The sequence below is a fragment of the Haliaeetus albicilla genome, chromosome 15, assembly GCF_947461875.1.
Source record: "Haliaeetus albicilla chromosome 15, bHalAlb1.1, whole genome shotgun sequence".
NCBI classification, from domain to species: domain Eukaryota; kingdom Metazoa; phylum Chordata; class Aves; order Accipitriformes; family Accipitridae; genus Haliaeetus; species Haliaeetus albicilla.
In genome coordinates this window covers 32,071,726-32,080,940 of record NC_091497.1, presented here as the reverse complement: position 1 = coordinate 32,080,940, position 9,215 = coordinate 32,071,726, and positions in this window count along the sequence as shown.

The window sequence follows — 9,215 nt, the reverse complement described above, 5'->3', positions numbered from 1 at the left end:
AGCAGTGCTCCTTCGCCATGGGATCTTCTCCCGCAGCCGCTGCTCTAGCACGTTTTGCAAATATTGGGTAAGGCATCCTCAGAAGCTCCCGGTGAGGATACCGGGCTTCGAGGAGAAGAGATTCAGGTCCTCTCCTGCTGTGGAAATGCCCGTGTCCTGCGAAACAGAATCTAAGATCTTCCGTGAAGCATGTCATAGTATTACACCTCTATTTTTTATAAACCAGACCCAGCTGCATGCTGCCCCTCCTATTTCCAGTGTATGCTGCCTTTTGGCACGGCAGCATTGTTAGAGCCAAAGGTTTAAAGATAAAGATTTTTAGGTAGGTGTAATAGCTTTTATGAAGCCAGATAATATAGCTGGAGAGAGCAGATAAGATTTGGGGCACGCACGCTCCTCAGGAGAGACGCAGTGAATTTCAAACCTAACTGCACACGGGGAACAATTGTTCTGGGTTTAATTAGACCTGTGTCTGAGCTAGACATCTGACAGCACCTGTGGAATATAAAGAGGATATTGGTGGTTATCTCCTAAGGGGAAAAGAGAAGCAGGTAATTTGTAGAATAATAGTAGCACAATGTAGAGCACTGAGAGATTAGTGGGAATGGTGAAAAGAGGAGGATGGTAATGTGCTCTAAAACGTTAGTATTCAGAAAAGTGATGAGAGACAGTTCCCAGATTTACCTAGGGAAGGTTTTGTAGGTTTTCTTTGAGAATCAGGGCTGGGAGATCAGAGGTGGAATAACTACACTGTAAGAAATGTTGCCTGTTGGAAGTGTTTCATCCCAGCTGACTTGTATGAAGAGTTTAAGATTCTATCTTTTGACAGGCTGAGAAAAACACTTTCTTTTGCCTTTGCAAAGTTGTGCCTATTGCATTTCAAACTCCCAGGCATTTGGCAGATCTTCACTGTCTCAGCCTAGCTGCTAAACCAAGAATTCCTCGCTGTGAAGAGTTTTTAATGAGACTTTGCAACCAAAACTGCTCAGCTGCTAATTGAGGGGTGTGCAGCAGTCAAAATAGGATGATGCCTCGGCTGCCTGCATCGTGTCTCGTCTCACTTGTTGGTGATATTCGGATGCTGGGGGGGGTCCCTGCCTTTTCTGTATGCTTAAAGCCAGCTGAGAGGTTCCAAGTCCGCTATCGTTTCCTCCTTGGGACAGCAGGGATACAGGAGGTGTCAAAGGAGGACACCTGAGGTCTGTATCCCGGGAGGTATCAGCCTGTTGGGCTGTGCCCATCTCCCAGTGCGAGTGAAGATCACCACCAACTGGTGGCCAGGCAGCCCCTTCCACCCTCAGTTTTCCAGGACTTTGATGAGCAGGATTCAACACGTGGGGACGGGACAGAAATTTCACTGGTTGCCTCAAGCTGATGGTGAGACATCATTACATCTCAGGAATGGACAAGGCGAAGCGCATCTCCCCGAGTCCTTCAAGGGAGCGGGCCACGAGTTTCCCACAGGCCAGCCCAGCCACATAGAAGGAGAAGACTGGTCCTGTGGGGTGGACAGGCTCCCTGCTCTCAGATCTGCTCAGCCTGGTGTTCCTGCAGCTCATGCCTGCCTGAGGAAGGAGATCTCAGCCAGCTTCTTTGCCTGGGGCTACAGCATTGCCAGAGCAGGTCCTGGGGAGCTGCTCCTCAAGCTCCAACCAGTCTCTTCTCAGCATTTGTCACCTGAGAGGGTCCAAGGCTTGTAGATAGGGGCAGATTTGGTAAAAAATTAAAAAAAATTTCCTGATGCTAGTGAGAATCCCAAATTTGCCTTTCCCAAATTTAAGTCCGTACCATTTAAATCCGAACCAGGGCTTCTCAGCAACACACAGCTAGGAACTCTTCACTATTGGCAGTGCTGCTGGAGTTTGTGCTCTGAAATACTTGAAAAAGAAAAGTGGCATAGAGTCTTGTGGGTGGATCAGAGCTGACACCTGGGGTAGGTGATGCCAGCCGACAGAATATTTCAGGAAAGCCGCAAATACCTGGAAAGGAGGGCCTCTTGATGCCAAGTTTTTCAGGCAATGTTTGCAGCAGGTGTCATTGCCATGTCCCCTTCTGGTTCCTGGCCATGCACTGGTTCCAGCATCAGTACCGTGCAGAAATGCTTCTGCCCTAACAGGCTCAGCCTGGCACCTGCATCCGTCTCCCGGCTGAGGCCTGGGTTGCGTGAAGGTGATGGAGAGAAGATGCTGGACCAGGGGCAGCACCAGTGCCACGACCTGGGGCGTGCGTCCGTGAGCTTTGTGGGAAGCTGGCGTTTTTGGGGTGGGCTCCCTGCCTGTGCACAGCGTGATAGCGACAGGAAGAACCACATGAAGCCTTTGGCGATGGCCTTGGTTTCTCTGCTCTTGGAAACTTTCTTTTTATGGACTATAATGCATACATCAAAGAATTAAAGTATTGCACTTGGTATGCGGCTGTTGAGTGCATCCTCTCACTGCTCTTGTTTTCCTCTCTCACGCTGGTTTTGAAGAGACAATTAAAGCCCGGTGGCTTTTGTAGCAGGCGGTCCAGAGGTGAACAGCGCCTGGCCTGTGTCACCCCACGCGGGAAAGCTACCTGGTTCTCCTGTGACAGCAGCCCAGCTCTCCCATGGTTACCATGGGGGTGAAGTTTGGGAATTCTTGACTCCTTTATTTCCCCAGAAGACCCTGGGACAGCCTTGAGGCAAAAGCTGAGCCCAGCTGGTGCCGATGCTGGCCGGTGGGCTTGCGGATGCTCTCAGGTGAGGATGCAGGGAAGGTCAGAGCCATGTGGGGCACCAAGGAGCTGCATATTAACGAGGTCCCTGGGCTCTCGAGTCATGACTCCAGCTTTGAAGCCACCTATGGAAATTTTGAATTACCTGGCTTCCCTCTGGCAGCAAATGAGTGGTGAAGGTTCAGCAGCTGTGGCCAAATTCCTCGTTCCTGGCACTTTGCCTCGGTGGGCAGATGTGGAAGGGTAGAAGGCGAGCAGCTGCTGGCAGAGCAGCTGGGGTAACATGTGGCATTTTGTTTTCCACCTCAGAGCCACTATTTGTATTCTGCCCGTGTGCTCATAAAGGCTGAGCCTCACCTGGGTCGCAGAAGATGGAAGTTACCTTGGAAACCACAGCAAGCCCTTGATGGTTTCTAGACAGCTTCCCCCAAGCTGTGGGCTTTGTGCACACCAGCAGCTGGCTGGTCTCCTTTTCCTGAAGTTGCTGGTTTTCCATCGTGCCTTTTCTCCCTGGATGGGAACCAACTGCTTTGACTTACCATCTCCTGGAGCTCTGGGGGCATCAGACGCTGAGGGATGCCATGCCAGGAAGATGAAGGTGGGCTTGCTTGCTTTCCCAAACACGGACATCCCTCTAGGTAAAGGCCAAACCTTCATTGCCCTGATGGGAGATGTACAAAGCAGCTGAACAGAAAAAAGTGGACCCCAAGCAGTGGAAAGGATTATGAGTCTTCCATGGCCTCAGTGTAAATGCTCTCCAGGCCTCCTGCACGATCAGATCAGCCCAGACGAGGTGGAGCGGACCCAGTCCCCATCGCGCTTGCCAAGCACCGTGCAGCATCCGTCCCTGACTGCTGATGAGATGGGGCCAGCCTGCACGCTGCTGCAAAAGGCAGCAGGGAGGGAGCAGCTCATACTCCTGTGGCTTCGCAGCATATGGCTGACTCATTTGACCCCATCCTGTCCTTCTCATTTGACCCCATCGTGTCCTTCTCGTCAGCTGTGCCTGCCTGAAGGGACCATGAGGTCAGCATCTCATGTCATCCACAACTCCCTCACGCTCCGTGCAACGGGAAGAGGGGAAAGGCAGGCAGAAGAGGAAGATGCCAAGAAACACAACTCAAAACCACAGTAATTAGCACCGTGGGAGTCCCCTTCTGAATGATGAATGGCGTTCAGGAGCTCCCATATCTAACGTCTTTCTTGTGTCTGTGGGCAACACTATATCCCCAGAAAACCGCCTCTGTGGGAGGATTTCACGTGGGAGAAGAGAGCTCCAGCAGCAGCAGAGCTCTGATGAGAAGCACAAAATGGCGTGAGAGCCCTGCAGAGTGTGCACATGACCTTCTTTTCGGTCATGGAGAAACACCTGAAGGTATTTAGGACAAGATGATGGGCCGCAGCTGCAGCAGGGCTGCAGGTTGGGGCCTTGCATGTCCAGGTACCAGCAATGGGGAGAGCAGGGGGTCAGGGATGACCTACGGGATGGTGCGTCCAAGGACAACCACACGCGTGTGTGTACGTACATGTCCACACGCCATTAGTGGTCTTCAACCCTGATCAGCCATCGGGGACGAAGAGGATGGGGCGGCAGGCTCCTCTGGCAGATAGGGAGATCAGGTTGCTCAGAAGAAGCAATTCTCAGCGCAGCAGGACAGATCTGAAGCTTTGCAGAAATCCCCCAAACCTTCAAATTCATCACAGCTCTAAAGACGGGAATTTTTCCTTTCAAAGGTCTCAAGCTTTTCTTGCTCTGGGCTCTTGAGCACCCAGTGGGGATGCAGGTTTGCCACAAAATACACAGATTGCACTAATATGAAAAAGGTAAAATCAGATCTACAGATTTTGAACAGACACAAGAAGGCCGTGCTTTTTCCCTCAAAAAGGTCAGCCATCACTAGGAGGCAATATTAGTCAAAGGAGTGAACCAGGAGGGGATTTTACTGCACGGGACTTCCACAAGGCTGAGAAGCAAACAGTCTACTGGGCTGCCAAGGGCTCTGCCACTAACTGTGGGACCAAGGGGTGGCCATCCTCGAGTCTCGAATTTCTTCTGCTGCATTTGTAATGAACAAATTTGTAATGAACAACGTCAAAGTAGGGCAGGACACAGAGACAATATGATAGTTTCAGTTGCTGGAAAATACCACCCAAAGAAAGTCTACCTATCTTCGATGCTCTACCACTGGAGATGAAGTTGAAAGTGCGTTGCAAAGCTCTACAAGATATTACACCAAAGGAAGTCTTTACAAGACATTACAAGACAGAGACTCACATAAAATAAGTTTTAGACTAAATTGCAGAGAAGAAAAAAACAGGGAAATTTTTTACCTATCTGGAGCAACCTTTTATGGAAGAATTTTAAACTTTCTGAGGTATTAGGGCTGCATGTATTCCAAGGAATATACCATTTATCTTATAGTCAAACAGAAAATGTTGGGCGTCGCTATTCAGAATTGCAAATAGCTGCAGGTCTGCAGCAGCCTGAGTGTGGTCCCAAAGGCTGTCATTTCATTTAGAGGCTGGGGAGAATTACAATCACAATTTTTATGTTCTGCAACAGCCGTTTTAGCTTCAGCTAAGGCCTGGCGCCACAGCCAACGCTGTCATCCTGCGGCTCATGGGGAGACTTGTTAAGCCCTCACAAATGTTTTCTTGCCAAAAGGGAGCGAGTAGGTTACAAGAGCTTTTTTACATACATATATCTATATGTCAAGTGTGTAGAAAAAGGAAAACCTCTTCAGTTTCCAAGGGTGTGCCTCTTAATAGCAAATAAATGCCTAAAAGAACACCGCTGCCAGGGCTGCATCTCCGTGGCTGTTAGGCACTGCTGAGCTCAGCCGTGCCCAACCACCCTGAGGACTACGAACACAGTGCTTTCTAAAAGGAAAACTGAGATCCATACACATAATCACAGGTCTTCAGGATCCGTGGCAAGTGGAAAGAAACTCAATCTTGGTAACAACCACGGTCTTGATTTACTCATGACTAAAGCAGCGATGGTGAAGGGCCCCAGGAACTGCAAACACCGGCCACCAGCTGCATCTCGGCAGTTTTGCTCCTTTTTATGTGTGCCCCTCCATCCCTTTCCCACTGTGATTCCTGGGGATGCTCTTCCCGGGACCTTGCTCCGTGTTAGAGGAAAAAACTCAGGAGGGTGTTTGGTACCTGAGGGTTAAAGAGCGGCAGAGCGCTAATTGTTGCGTTAGTCAATCCTGGTTGCTCTCGGGCAATTTGGGAATCCGTCTCCCTTTGCCTCTACTAGCAGATCACCTCCATGTCCCACAGGCAATGGCATCTTGGCCTGTTTGCTCCTTCAAGCTTGTGCATCTCCAGCTTTTTTGGGCTATTTGCCTTTTCGAGGGGAGGTGACCTCTGAAAACATCGATTAAAGTATGTTGCCAGCGATGGGAACGAAAGCCATGCAGAGATGCGTCTAGTGGGATTGAAAACTGGTGTCCTAACCACATACACAGCCATTGCGGTTTTAACAGTGCAGTTTCGGATTTATCTATAACCAACATGGGCAAGAAAGAGGAGCCACACCAGAATTCCCTTTAAAGGCAGAGTTTATGGTACTACACATTTGTGTCTTCAGCATCTCCTAGTACTCTTAGGAGGAGAAGGAGGTTGGCTTTGTGGGGCAGCTCATGCCGTGGCAGTTCAAGGGTGGTGGCTGGCAAGGCAGCAACACGGGACTTCCCTGGGACCAACGGGGGGGACACTGCTGGGGGTGATTTTGGTGGTGGTGGTGGGCTCAGGTCCCTCCAGGGAAGTCCTCCCAGCCCCAGCGCTGAGGTGTGGCAGGGAGGGAGGGGATGGTTGGGTTTTAGCATGGACTGGGTGGACACATGAGCTCAGGTGGGTCCCTGCACCCTGACCAGGGAGACAACTCCGGTGTCTTCACAGGGCTTTTAACGACCTTCTCAGCCCCAAACCCCAAGCTTTGTAACACGCACCACACCGGTTTCCGAGCACTCACTTTGGAGACTGCTTCTTCAGAGATGCTTAAAAAATTAGTAAGTCGTGGTGGACTTAGGCCAAGCTACGTTGGATGCCGGCCACTTGACTGGACCCCTTCTCTTCTTAAGAGATGCCCACAGAGCCAAGCAGCCAGGCTGGATCCAGCCCAACAGTGAATGACTGCGGGAGCCCCCCGGGACCATCTGGCCGGACACCGGAGGGGTGTCTTCAAGAGGTTCTCCTCGAGGAAAGGGCATGGCTAATGCAGAGATGGGTCCTGCTAAGCGACGGGGCTGTTGCTCAGGCGAAGGAAGGCAGATACGTACCCGTGGGGCATTCTTCCTCCAGGATTTCTTGTGTTTGCACCAAAGTCTGGCTTGACGGACTTAACCAGGGCGGCTGCTGGGTTCGGGGTGGTGTCACAGATCTGCTGCTCTACCATAAACCCCACTATCAAGCTCCAGTGGGCGAAGGGTCTTCTCTTCCATGAGCCGAGCCCGATGTAATAACTCAACACTTGTCCTCTCCCCATCGTGGCTAGGCTCAGACAAATTCCTTCATGACCCTAAGCTGGTGATGGGTGGCAACCCTGCACAGGCCAGCAAGATCTAAGGATGGCTCCTAGGAAACATAAAAGAGTAGCCGCAAAACTCTGCAGTTGGCTGGTTCTTGGAGCCAGGCCACCAGGAGCTCTGACGGGGAGAGCGGCAGTGGCTCTTCCAGGGCTCGCTCAAGACGGAGCAAAAAGTGTTTGTTGATGTACATCAAGTGTTTGTAGCAGCTCGGGTGCTGGTAAATGCAGGGAGCAAGGCTCCTCGAGACAGACAGTCAGGAAAGGACAGAAAGAAGATGCGTTTTGCCCCAAGGCCAGAGAGTTGTCAAACTCCTGGTCAGGTGTACACCTGCAAGCACAAGTGGCTACAGCCCTATGAAGTCAAGCGAGGGATTGCAATGTTAAGCAGCTGAGAGCCTGGGCCAGCCGCTTTTTTTATTTTTTATTTTTTTTTTCTCCCTCTGAAGTCTGCTTTTATGAGAACTGCTTTTGAATATTTATGTTTGGATTGCTTACTTGGAAGAAGTCACAGCTGCAGCCGCTCCTGCTGAAGTGACAGTCTGTGCTGCTGTCTCCTAGAGACCTTAAGTTCCCACTCTAGAGTTTTTTTTTTTTTAATTTGCCATGCTGATTCAAAATGGGTATAATTTCAAAGAGCAATAGGACTTATTACTGGTTTAAAGACAGGTGTAAGAAAACAGATGATCGGAACCACAAGGAACGAAGATGAGGTGATGGAGAAAAGGCTTTTGCCTGTTGCGGTGACGGCCACTATGGGAGGACCCAGAAGTTGCTGCTGTGAAAAGATCATCTCTGCACAGGTAACACCTCAGCCTTCACATCACGATTGAAAAGAACAGAAATGCCACATTTGGGTGAGTTATTGTGGAGGGTCGCCACTTCTCATTCGGCTGCCACGGCTGGAAGCACCAGGAAGATGCGTTTTATGGGAGCGCAACCATGCCCACACTTGTGTTCCTCACGGACGTCGGGTAACAAGGCACCATCTTCATTAGTGAGCACAGGAGAAAAATCTAAAGCTGTTGGCTGAAAAATACCGCATAACCTTTTTTTTTTCCCTCACATATAAAACGCTGCACACAATTCATAAGGACAGAAAATCGCATGCATGTCTTTTAATTAGAGAATGAGGTATTCACGCAATTAGAAACTATATGCACTGTATGCAGGTGGGGCGGCTGAAGTTAAGGATGCACGTACAGAAAGTTTTCACAGATTCTGATTTTTAATACTATATTACCCTTAAATCAACATACAATTTATAATTGGCTGGACAGAAATAACAAAGTTTACATTTCCAAAACAAAACAAGTCCCCAGGCACGAGCAGCCCTGGACTCCTGGAGCCGTCTGGAGCATTTTGAAACTTCTTTTATGCGGAAAAAACCCTTTTCTACTGGACAGAAACATCAATGTTTCATCTCAACATTTCTTTTGAGAAGACAGCTATTTCGACAATGCCACTTTTGTGCTATCAACAGGACACCATCAAAGCCCTAAATAAAATGCATTTCTATTGTTGTTTATTATTTGGGAAACGCACTTCATCCAGAAAAGCCAACATGCACAGTGCGTCCACTGACTGCAACAGCAGAAGCAAAAAATAACTCTCCATAACTAGGTGTTTAAACAGAAGAGCAGAGATTTTCCTCAGGTGAGAGTATTGCTGTACCATGTTCTAACAAAATTGTCCAGATCGAACAGCACAGTAGCTCAATATTTTGTTCTGAAGATACACACGAAGAAATCAGTAAGTTTTCTTGAAATGTCTTTATTGCTTTTAACTGTTCCTTGGTAACAGCAGACTCAACGGGTTTGTGGTGGTTTGGTGTTTTTGTTGTTTTTTTTTTTGTTATTAACATATAATATTCTTTAAAATTCCTCTTACACATCCAATTTATCATGCGCCTACCCCAAAAGGCTTCATTTTTTTGACTTCACTATAAATTCCACACCTGCTTGACATTTCAGAAGGAGGGGAC